General features: G+C 41.5%; 2 pseudogenes; one reads left to right on the forward strand and one right to left on the reverse strand.

Moving 5' to 3' along the window:
- The first annotated feature begins 1,279 nt into the window (after nt 1–1,279).
- LOC128590691 (ornithine decarboxylase-like) lies at nt 1,280–7,232 on the forward strand (annotated as a pseudogene).
- A 3,571-nt stretch (nt 7,233–10,803) lies between these two features.
- On the reverse strand, nt 10,804–11,394 carry LOC128590699 (BCL2/adenovirus E1B 19 kDa protein-interacting protein 3-like; annotated as a pseudogene).
- Nucleotides 11,395–11,614: the final 220 nt, after the last annotated feature.

The raw sequence follows: 11,614 nt of genomic DNA on the forward strand, positions 1-11,614 counted from the left end.
GGTCAACCGAGAGGCTGGAAGTGTCGCAGTATATAAGCAATTAATTCCAGTGATGCTATTGATAGAAAAGTCCAGAAACACATCAGTCTTTGCAATGTCTCTACTTTTATTTATTTATTTTTTAAATAGCTCTGTTTCACATTTGTTTCCACAGTCTTATCAAAGGGAGACTGGGCTTTTCTTCAAAGATACGAACTGGTTCTTATATGCTTTGCAAAATTTGAACAGGTCAAGGTCTCATTTCCTACACTGGTACACTCATGATAAGCAAATCTGTGACTAACTTTTGGCAGCACAGAGGTCAGACATGCCCTTTCTCACCTTGGGTTGACATCATGCTTTCAAACATCTTTAACAGTTTGAATTCTTTATTTGGGGAAGGGCTTAAGGCAAAAAAATAGGAAAATACTATCAAGGCTGGGCCTTTCTCCTCCCCCAGCTTTATCTCTTTCTTTTTCAAGAGAAGATTCTGGTTTCCCTCCCCAGCATCTTTGTACATGCCTAAGCAGGGCAGATTGGAAGTTGCAAAAAGAATGTAAACTCTTTGGGAATTTGTTCACGTGAAGAAAAAAATGTATGAGGATTAGGGTGGCGCCTGTGGCTCAAGGAGTAGGGCGCCAGTCCCATATGCCGGAGGTGGTGGGTTCAAACCCAGCCCCGGCCAAAAAAAAGAAAAATGTATTAGGATTTAAATACTCCTTCCTCAACAAACACAGATATCCAGGTGCTGTGGTTTAAATATTTCCCCCAAAGTTCACATGTTGGAAATGTGGTCCCATCGCAGGGGTGTTGAAAGGTGGGACCTTTAAAAGGTGACCAAGTCACAATCCTTATGAACAGATTAAGCCATTATTGCGGGAGTGAGTTTGTTATAAAAGAATGAATTCAACCCCTCCCACCATGTGATGCTTTCAACATGATGATGATTAAGCAAGAAGGCCCTCCCCACATGCTGGTGCCTCCATCTTGGACTTCTCAGCCTCCAGAACCGTAAGGAAACAAACCTCTCTTCCCTATAAATTACCCAGTCTCAGGTATTCGATTATAGCTACATGAAACAAGCTAAGACACCAAACAAAATTAGGTTACAAAAATTTTGCATTCAAATTGATGCTCTGGGGAGAAATAGCTCACACTAACAGATGCTCAGTCATTTTAGCAATCTTTCAGATTATTGGAATTTAATAGCAGTTTATTATCACCACCAATAACAAGAAAAATGATGGGACTCTAGGTCTAGACTTTAAAACAAAATTATTCGTACTACATTATCCGTAATATGACAATTGCAAAGAACTCATCAAGACTAAGTAAGAAATATTTTCTAAGGAATGTAGCTACTGTGTTAAATGAGATTAATATGGGCCTCGAATTTTAGAAATGTTGAATTAAGTAGCAGGTGATAAAAAGTAATTATCCTAATTAAGCAGAAAGAAAAAAATAAAAATACACACAATGGTCTTCTTCTTCACCCCCGAAATTCTCTGGTCTACTTAATTCCCTATATGACATCAAATAATAGTTTCTTCTGTTACTCTCTTGAATTCTGCAACCAAAGAAAGATATAAGTAAAGATAAAATTCCCTAATGATAAGAAATGGACTTTTAAAAAGAAAGATTTTATAAAGGCATATCAATTTTAGAGGAATCAAATATGTGGGCTTGGGAGTAAGTTTCTAAACTCAAAATACAAACTCCTGAAAGACAGGCATTGGGTTGTATGCTGGTTGGTGACTCCAGCAGTCCTCTGGTCAGAGATCCCAGGCTGTAGTTAGGGCTGGATGGTGCTCCTCTGGAGTAAGGTCCCTAGAGGATCACGTGGACAAGCTTTTCTCTGCCTCCTGTTTCATTTCCATCTGTGAAATAATTGAAATCCTTTTTCAGGACCTCAGAAGAATCAGGATGCTAGGAAAAATGCTCTGAGATAGATTTCCAAGGTAAAGAAAAAGTGTGGCCATTAAACAGAAACAATGTATGTTTTATCCGGGTATATGGCCTTTTTATGTGGTTAATACATGTTAAATAGGCCTAGAAATAGTTTCCTTTTTTTTTTTCCTGAGAAGATAACTAGAATTTTCTCTTTTTTTACCCGATAACTAGAATTTTCTAGGTCTCGTATGCATCAGATACTATGCCAAGTGCTTTAACATTTGACATGTTATCTAATTTAGCCCTTGTAACCCCACAGGGCAGGTGTTTCACTCTCATTTTACAGGCGAAAAACCCAAGCCTCAGAGAAGAGCACAAAATAGAAAATGAATGATACTTTCTTAAGTTAGAATATGAATAAGGCATGAACTTATTATCACCCACATCTATAAAGGCAGCCATTCCAAATATAAATAAAATAAAGATTTGTCATTTTTCACAAGATCATAACTAATAGAAAGTATCCTTTCTAAGCACCAGGCTTCTCAATTCAGACCAAAGACTGCCACAGTTTCCAACCTTCACTGATGACAGTTCTTGTTGTTGCTCAGTTTCTCGAATCTCTCTATACTTCTCAGGAGTTGAAACCTACATACCTGGGTTAGACCATCTGGGTACAAATCCTAGCTGTACATTGGGTGTGCATCCTAGCCATAGAATTACCAGCTGGACTTCCTTAGACAGATTACTCAACTTTGGGGTTTGAAGGAGTATGGGATGGTATGTGGGTCATTACCAAAGGTTTGAGGTACGCAAAAATCAAGAATTGTAAAATCCATACAGATGGGAATAAGTGAAGCCCTCCTAGCAACACCAATAGCTGAGCAAGTTGAAACTTGCACAGGTGAATCAGAAAGGGCAGCCTCGGCTGCCTCTTAGAGATGAAATAATGGACCATAACACAGTCTGTTTCAAAACTTTCCTAGTGACCTATGTGTTCACATGGTCAGTTTACATACAGCCTGACAACATTCTGCAAAAGTAGTGAGTCACATGCATACAGGTGCTTATGAAAGAACCCTCCAGGAAAAGGAAGACCACTGTCACAGCTTCACCCAGGCAGTAGGCAGTCCTCTCTAAGCAGGCAGCCATTGGTGTTGGTCCTTGGGGGCACTGTCACAGCTTCTAGCATCTGCTAAGCCTAGTTATCTAAAGTCTTGTGAAACCAACCTTGTGCATTCTTCTACCTTCCCACCAGGGGTCAGGGTAGAGGCAACCCTACCCTATCACACCTTCCTTGTCCAGTCTCTTTCAGCTGTAACCATGGTTTGAATTGTTTCCCACATCTTTTGAATCTTTTGAATCTCAAAACCCTGTCTTGAAATCAAGAAAACTAAACACTAACTCTTCCTTCTTGAGTTTATTGTTTTGTTTTGTTTTGTTTTGTTTTTGAGACAGTCTTACTACATCGCCCTCAGCAGATTGCCATGGTATCACAGCTCACAGCAACCTCAAACTCTTTGGGCTTAAGAGATTCTCTTGCCTCAGCCTCCCAAGTAGCTGGGACTACAGGCACCTGCCACAATGCCTGGCTATTTTTTGGTTGTAGTTGTCATTGAATCCGGGCTGGATTCAAACCCGCCAACTTATGTGTATGTGGCAGGCGCCAAGCCAACGCTTTCTTCTTTTAATTCCTTTTATAGCATTCCCATTTCTCCCTGGAGCAATATGCATGTTCCTGATAGACTGATGACGATGATAAAGATGATGAGGATATAAAACAGGACAATAAGAAAGGAAAGCACAGCATTTATGCTCCTCTTCACCAAGCCATGTCACTACTTCCTTTAAAACTCAGCTCAAATAATTTCCCTGTACCTGACAAACTTAGACTGGCCTTTAGTTGTTTGCTGCCTCAGCATTCACATATTCTATTTCTGTTCCACTATGTGCACTAACTCTTCCATTTAATTTTCCAAAATTACTTCAGGTCTCTATATGTCTGTTTTCAATCTCCTAGAACAGTAACTATGACTAATATTTTTAACAGTACCCATCCACCTGGCTCAGAGCACTCTACATCATAAGTGCCAATTGTAATTAAATTCAAGTTTATAAATATGTACATTTTGAGCACCTATTTGATGTGAATAACAAAAGACTGTGAAAAATGCAAAGACGAATAAGACATGGTACCTTACCTTGAACCCAATGGAACTTAACATTCAGTAGACAAGAGGGACTTTGAACAATTAACAAGAATACAAGGTAGAATGCCATTATCCCTCATATAATTAGCTAATTTATGCACCAATGCTAAAAAAAAAAAAAAAGCCATTTGCTATAGTGATTACAGAAGTAGAGTAATTCATTTACACTTAAAAGACCAGGCAAAACTTTGAAGTGAACAAAGTAAAGTGTTTAGGAGGACAAAAATGAGAGGAGGATGTGTCAGGCTAAGCTTGAGCAAGTGCATGGAGAGATGAGAGTATAACTGACCCTCAAAAAAACACTGAGAAGCAGAATGTGGCTGTGCACTGTGAGCAGAGGAAAGTGTGGTGAAAGGCAGGACGTTGAAGTCATTATGGAAGGCGCTGGGAGTCATACTCAACTGTCAGACTTTATTCTGTAGACCACCTTTCCTCAAATGATTTTCCAAGAAATTTTAGTACCAAAAGGCTATTTGTTACTAAACAGTTGTGGGGAAATTTTTAGGAAATGTGCATACTATGCTCTCTTTTTTTTTTTAAACTAAAATGTTTACTCACAAAATAAAATACTGTACAGCAATGAAAATGAATGAACAATAGCCAACATACTAATACCTATGAGGCTGTGAGTGGTGGCTCAATCTTCAATCCTACCACTTTAGAAGGCCATAGTGGGAGGATTGCTTGAGCCCAGGAGTTTGAGACAAGCCTGAGCAACACAGCAATCTCTACAAAAATAGAAAAATTCACTGGGCATGGTGGTAAGTGCCTATAATCACTGATACTTGGGAGGCTGAGGCAGGATGATGGCTAGACTCCAAGAGTTTCGGGTTGCAATGAGCTATGACAACACCAATTGCACTAGCTCCAGCAACTGAGCAAGACTAAACAAGGTCAAAAATAAGCCAAAGTAAATACAGGATGTGCCAAAGGTCACCATACATGTATATATACTAAATGTACCTTTATTTGCAAAGCACATATTACAAAATATCTATAAACGGCCAGTGTAATGGCTCACACCTGTAATCCTTCTAGCACATTGGGAGACCAAGACGGTTAGACTGCCTAAACTCAGGAGTTAGAGACCAACCTGAGCTAGAGTGAAACCCAGCTCTAAAAATAGCCAGGTGTTGGTCAGTCCCTGAAGTCTCCGGCTCCTGCAGCTTTGGCTCCGGATCTGCTCAGGCGGTGGCTTCCTGGTTTCTCCATGGGGCTGGCCTGTGGCGCCCGGATGCTCTGAGAATGTTTCCACTGTTGTTCAGGGGGACACACGCAGTGGGATTCAGAATTCCTGGAGAATTGCCTTTGTGAGAAGCTGGAAGTATTTCTTTAAATTCCATCTCTTAGTTTTTTTCAATTTGTTGCCTTTCAGAGAAACATCAAGAAACCATAAACAACATTAGTAATGAAGAGTTTGACTGCCACTTGCTTGATGAAGGTTTTACTGCCAAGGACATTCTGAACCAAAAAAATCAATGAAGTTTCCTCTTCTGATGATAAGGATGCCTTCTATGTAGCAGACCTCGGATATGTTCTGAAGAAACACCGAAGATGGGGCGGCGCCTGTGGCTCAGTCGGTAAGGCACCGGCCCCATATACCGAGGGTGGCGGGTTCAAACCCGGCCCCGGCCGAACTGCAACCAAAAAATAGCCGGGCGTTATGGCGTGTGCCTGTAGTCCCAGCTACTCGGGAGGCTGAGGTAAGAGAATCGCTTAAGCCCAGGAGTTGGAGGTTGCTGTGAGCTGTGTGAGGCCACGGCACTCTACCGAGGGCCATAAAATGAAACTCTGTCTCTACAAAAAAAAAAAAAGAAACACCGAAGATGGCTAAAAGCTCTTCCTCGTGTCACTCCCTTTTATGCAGTCAAATGTCATGACAGTAGAGCCATTGTGAAGACCCTCGCTGCCATTGGGACAGGATTTGACTGTGCTAGTAAGACTGAAATACAACTGGTGCAAAGTCTCAGGGTGCCTTTAGAGAGGATTATGTACGCAAATCCTTGTAAACAAGTGTCTCAAATTAAGTACACTGCCAATAATGGAGTCCAGATGATGACCTTTTTTTTTTTTTTTTTTGGCAGTTTTTGGCCAGGGTTGGGTTTGAACCCCCACCTCTGGTATACGGGACCAGTGCCCTACTCCTCTGAGCCACAGGAGCAGCCCCAGATGATGATTTTTGACGGTGAAGTCAAGTTGATGAAAGTTGCCAAAGCACATCCAAAGGCCAAGTTGGTTTTGTGCATTGCCACTGATGATTCCAAAGCAGTCTGTCAACTCAGTGTTAACTTTGGTGCCACCCTCAAAACCAGCAAACTTCTTTTGGAACAGGCAAAAGAGCTAAATATTGATGTTATTGGTGTCAGCTTCCACGTAGAAGAGGCTGTACTGATCCTGAGACCTTCGTGCAGGCAATCTCTGATGCCCGCTGTGTCTTTGACATGGGAGCTGAGGTTGGCTTCAGCATGTACTTGCTTAATATTGGCGGTGGCTTTCCTGGATCTGAGGATGTGAAGCTTAAATTTGAAGAGATCACTGGTGTAATCAACCCAGCATTGGACAAGTACTTTCCATCAGACTCTGGAGTGAGAATCATAGCTGAGCCAGGCATCAGCTTTCACACCTGCAGTTAATATCATTGCCAAAAAAATTGTATTAAAGGAAAAGATAGGCTCTGATGATGAAGATGAATCTAGTGAACAAATCTTTATGTATTACATGAATGATGGAGTATATGGGTCGTTTAATTGCATCCTTTATGATCATGCTCATGTAAAGCCTCTTCTGCAAAAGAGACCTAAACCAGATGAGAAGTATTATTCATCCAGCATATGGGGACCAACATGTGATGGCCTTAACCGGATTATTGAGCACTGTGACCTGCCAGAAATGCATGTGGGTGACTGGATGCTCTTTGAAAATATGGGTGCTTACCCTGTAGCTGCTGTTTCTACTTACAATGGATTCCAGAAGCCAACTATCTACTATGGAATGTCAAGACCAACGTAGCAACTCATGCAGCAAATCCCGAACCCCGACTACCTACCCAATGTAGAAGAGTAAGATGTTGGCACTCTGCCTGTGTCTTGTGCTTGGGAAAGTGGAATGAAACGTCACCCAGCAACTTGTGCTTCAGCTAGTATTAATGTGTAGATATCATTCTGTAGCTGTTAACTGCAAGTTTAGCTTGAATTAAGGGATTTGGGGGACCATTGACTTAATTATGGCTAGGTTTAAAATGTCTTTGTAAGAGTAGGGTTGGCACTGATGCATCAATATGTAAGATTAGGAGATGGGGTCACACTTATCTGTGTTCCTATGGAAACTATTTGAATATTTGTTTTATATGGATTTTTATTCACCTTTCAGACATGCTATGAAAGAGCACCCCTCCACTTCTCAGCAAGCATTTGTAGTTTGTACAGTGGCAGAATGGGCCAAAAGCTTAGTGTTGTGACCTGTTTTAAGAATAAAGTATTTTGAAATAAAAATAAAAATAAAAAATAGCCAGGTGTTGGCCAGGCGTGATGGCTCATGCCTGTAGTCCTAGAGCTCTGGGAGGCCGAGGCAGGTGGATTCCCTGATGAACTCAGAGGTTCAAGGCCAGCCTGAGCCGGAGTGAGCCAGAGTGAGACCCTATCTCTACCAAAAAAAGCCAGGCATTGTGGCGGGCGCCTGTAGTCCCAGCTGCTCGGGAGGCTGAGGCAAGAGAATCACGTAAGCCCAAGAACTGGAGGTTGCTGTGAGCCGTGTGACGCCACGGCACTCTACCGAGGGCAGTAAAGTGAGACTCTGTCTCTACAAAAAAAAAAAAAAAAAAATTCACTTCCATAACTTACTATATTGTTCTGTATATAATGCACTCCCATGTATAACGTGCACCCATGTTTTTGGCCCAAACTTTCAGAAAAATGCCCCTTGAGAAAGTGGCTGGCAGCTTGGACTGGGAGACACATATCTGGGGAGGGCTAACTCCCCAGTTATATGCAGATTTCACCACCCTTCCACAGCTGCTCACTCTGTGAAATCTGCACTTTCCCTCTCTGCAGAGTGCCCTTCCCTCCCACATGTCAGGGGCCATGGCCAAGATGGCCATGCATATGGCCAGTAGAGTGGGAGCTTCTGAGACCACTCAGCCAGCAGGCAGCCAGGCAGGTCACTGGGCCCGCATGGGGATCCTGGTCCCCTTTGCATAGCCAGGCCTTGGGCCTCAGCCCTTCCCCCACACGGGCATGGCCACCTTACCAGCTGTGCCACCTCCTGCTTCCCTGATCATGGCACTGGGCAGAGGCCACTCTGGGCCATTCCCACCAGATCCTGGATCCACCCAGACTGGAATGTGTGCACCCAGCAGGCCCGGAGGACACAGCAGCCCTGGAGGCCCCCTGGGCTCCCCTGCTCCTAAGTCATACTGCCCACATATAATGTGCATCCGTATTTTCCCCTCAAAAATGTGGAGGAAAAATACAAAAAAAAATATATACATATATATATGTGGGCAAAAAAGTGCACATTATACATGACAAAATATAATTGAGTAGAAGCAAATAATACACCGTTAAATGTGCATATTGTGTTTGAAGGGGAGAAAGAATTTCATCAAAATGAGAAATTGTGGGGTGCTATTGATGTCAAAGTGAAGTTACGTGACAATGACTGCAACAAAGATTGAGATTTCCCTGAGAAAAAGTTAACCTTTTCAATGGACGAGCCTGAAACTGCCTGCAACCAAGAAGCAGGAAAAACAAAAAGAAGATATTGCATATTAAATAGAAGAAGAAAAAAAGCTAGTACCTATTTGACAATTTTTCTTTTTCTTTTTTGAGACAGAGTCTCACTTTGTCGCCCTGGGTAGAGTGCCATGGCATCAGCCTCGCTCACAGCAACCTCAAACTCTTGGGCTCAAGTGATCCTCCCGTCTCAGTCTCCTGAGGAGCTTGGAGTACAGACGTGTGCCACATGCTCAGCTAATTTTTCTATTTTTAGTAGAGACAGGGTCTCACTCTTGCTCAGGCTAGTTTCGAACTCCAGAGCTCAAGCAATCCACCTTCCTCAGCCTCCCAAAGTGCTGGGATTACAGGTATGAACCACTGCACCCAACCTCATCTTTTGTTTTGTTGTGTTGGTGTTGGTGAATTTGACATTTCAAGGTCATCCTTAAGTTCTTAAAAGCCAAAGTCACTTTATCTTTTTGTGCCTCTCACCTTTCTTTCAAATTACCTAAGATTGACTATTTATTTCTACTTACTGACACTATCATAGCTGTGGCCTGTACTTGAAGAAGGTGGAAATAGCTCGTAAACAGAATTGTAGTATTTCTTAGTATAATATTATGGTAAGCAGAAAAACAAAAGGAACATTTGTTTTCATGACATGCATTATCTCGTAATTAGTAAAGCAAGATGAAATGTGATGTTTTAATTAGTTTTTCATGGATTTGTGGTCCTGTGATACTTGACAGTCAAAATGAAACTCTGCCTTGTTTTCTCCACATAGGATGGTTGAGTTGTGTGATGGTGTAATACATAGTTACAGTGGAATGTGTGCATTGATTAACAAATTTGTTTACAACTAACGGAACTAAAAAATTACATCAATACTTAACTTTATTGGCAATTAGTATAATTTAAGAGGATAGAAAACAAGGCAGTGCCTGTGGCTCGAAGGAGTAGGGCGACAGCCTCATATACCAGAGGTGTTGGGTTCAAACCCGACCGGCCAAAAAAATAACTGAAAAAAAAAAAAAAAAGAGTATAGAAAACATTACTATGAATACAGAGGTATCAATTTTATTAAAATTCACCATTTTAATGACTAAGCAATAATGTTTAAAAACTCTTTCTTGATCATTTAAGTGTTTTCGAATGGTGGTAGGACTAAACTCTACCAGTTGACAACCTCCTAAACCCTCTCAAAATTTTTAATTATTCACATATAAAAAGAAATTATCTGTCTGGCTTCCAGGATGGAAAACTATATCCATAAAATTGTAAACTTAAAATTTTTTGTTTTTGTTTTTGTTTGGTTTAAAGTAATTTTTTATTGCCCAGGATTTTTTCCTTATGTTTTGCTTTTTTGTTTGTTTTTGTTTTCTTTTCAAAAAATATAAATTCAAGCTTACAGAAGCTTGTCTTTGTCTTTAAAAACAACAACAACAACAAAAAAGTTTTTTATGCAATTTGCTAACCTGATCTCATTTTAAGGGGAAGATGGTGGTTATCTTGCAAGAGTAAAATTTATACCATGAATGATATAGGCCTAAGTCTGGTGGTACTAACTAGAGATAACAGGATCATGGCCAAAATTATAATTTGCTGGTAGCATGTACAGAAAAGAAGCCCTTGCAAATTTCTAAACAACAGCAAACTCTGTTAGGAAATTCTAAAATGTCTTATAGACCAAAAAGAGAATAAGGCTAGTAAAATGCTTCAACAGAGTTTGAATAAAATACTGGATTTGAGGGCGGCGCCTGTGGCTCAAGGAGTAGGGCGCTGGTCCCATATGCTGGAGGTGGCAGGTTCAAACCTAGCCCCGGCCAAAAACTAAAAAAAAAAAAAAAAAATACTGGATTTGAGAGATACTGGAATTGGATATATAAAAATAGGGTGATAAGTTGGGTCAGTGGTCTCAAGTTCAAATAAACTACTGTGACAATACACCACTTCACAGGTCACGTGCATTTCTGGGACTTTTCTTTCCCTCAGTAGGTGCTGGCAGAAGGGATTTAGATGCTATAGATGCCTAGCCCCAAAGCCAAACTGTGAGAAAGGAAGAGAGATGGAATGGACACCTTCAGAAACTCTGCAGAGAAAATACCCGCTTTCTTCATGGCCCCACTTTTCCTCGTGCTTCAAGACACAGAACGTTCAGGGTGCCTGAATGGAGCTCCTAGGGTGGATGTTTTCAGGTCTTCTGGACCAGTCTGATACCCAGGCTGCACTTTTCTTCAGAGCCCCAATTTCCTTCTCTCCTTCTGCAACTTCTTCTTCTGACTGAGAGCTGTGGTCCCTACTGGTGTGCATTTCCATAGCAAACGTGATCTGTCCCTCTTCTTGTAGGGAAGGGCTGTCACAGTAAGAACTGCCTCTTGAGCTACCCTGTCCTGATTCATGCTGTGCATCCAAAAGAATCTTCTCCATGACTCCGTCCTGGATGGGGGATGAGGAAGGTACCTGCTCCAGCCCCCACATTTGTCCCATTGCCATTATCATTGCCATAGCTGCTGTTCATGGGCAGCTGCACTCAGGAACTGCTGAGGCCAGCTTGGGGGGGGGCCCAAAGGCTGCTCCCCTTCCTCGCAGTTATTGCTGTTACTGTGCAGGTAGCAGCTCAACTAAGTGGAATGACACGTTGGGTGACTGGAAGAGCTGCAGCCTCTGCAGGACCATCTCCAGCTCTCTGGCAGCAACATCAAACTTAAAGGTTTGTGGAACTACATAAGGGTATCAGACAACTAAATATATGCACTTTGCTTTATGGCAACTATCTATTACATAGTAAATAAGATAGCTTAATTCTTTGAAAATATATATTTT

Source organism: Nycticebus coucang, chromosome 1 (assembly GCF_027406575.1).
Source record: "Nycticebus coucang isolate mNycCou1 chromosome 1, mNycCou1.pri, whole genome shotgun sequence".
In the NCBI taxonomy this organism is placed as follows: domain Eukaryota; kingdom Metazoa; phylum Chordata; class Mammalia; order Primates; family Lorisidae; genus Nycticebus; species Nycticebus coucang.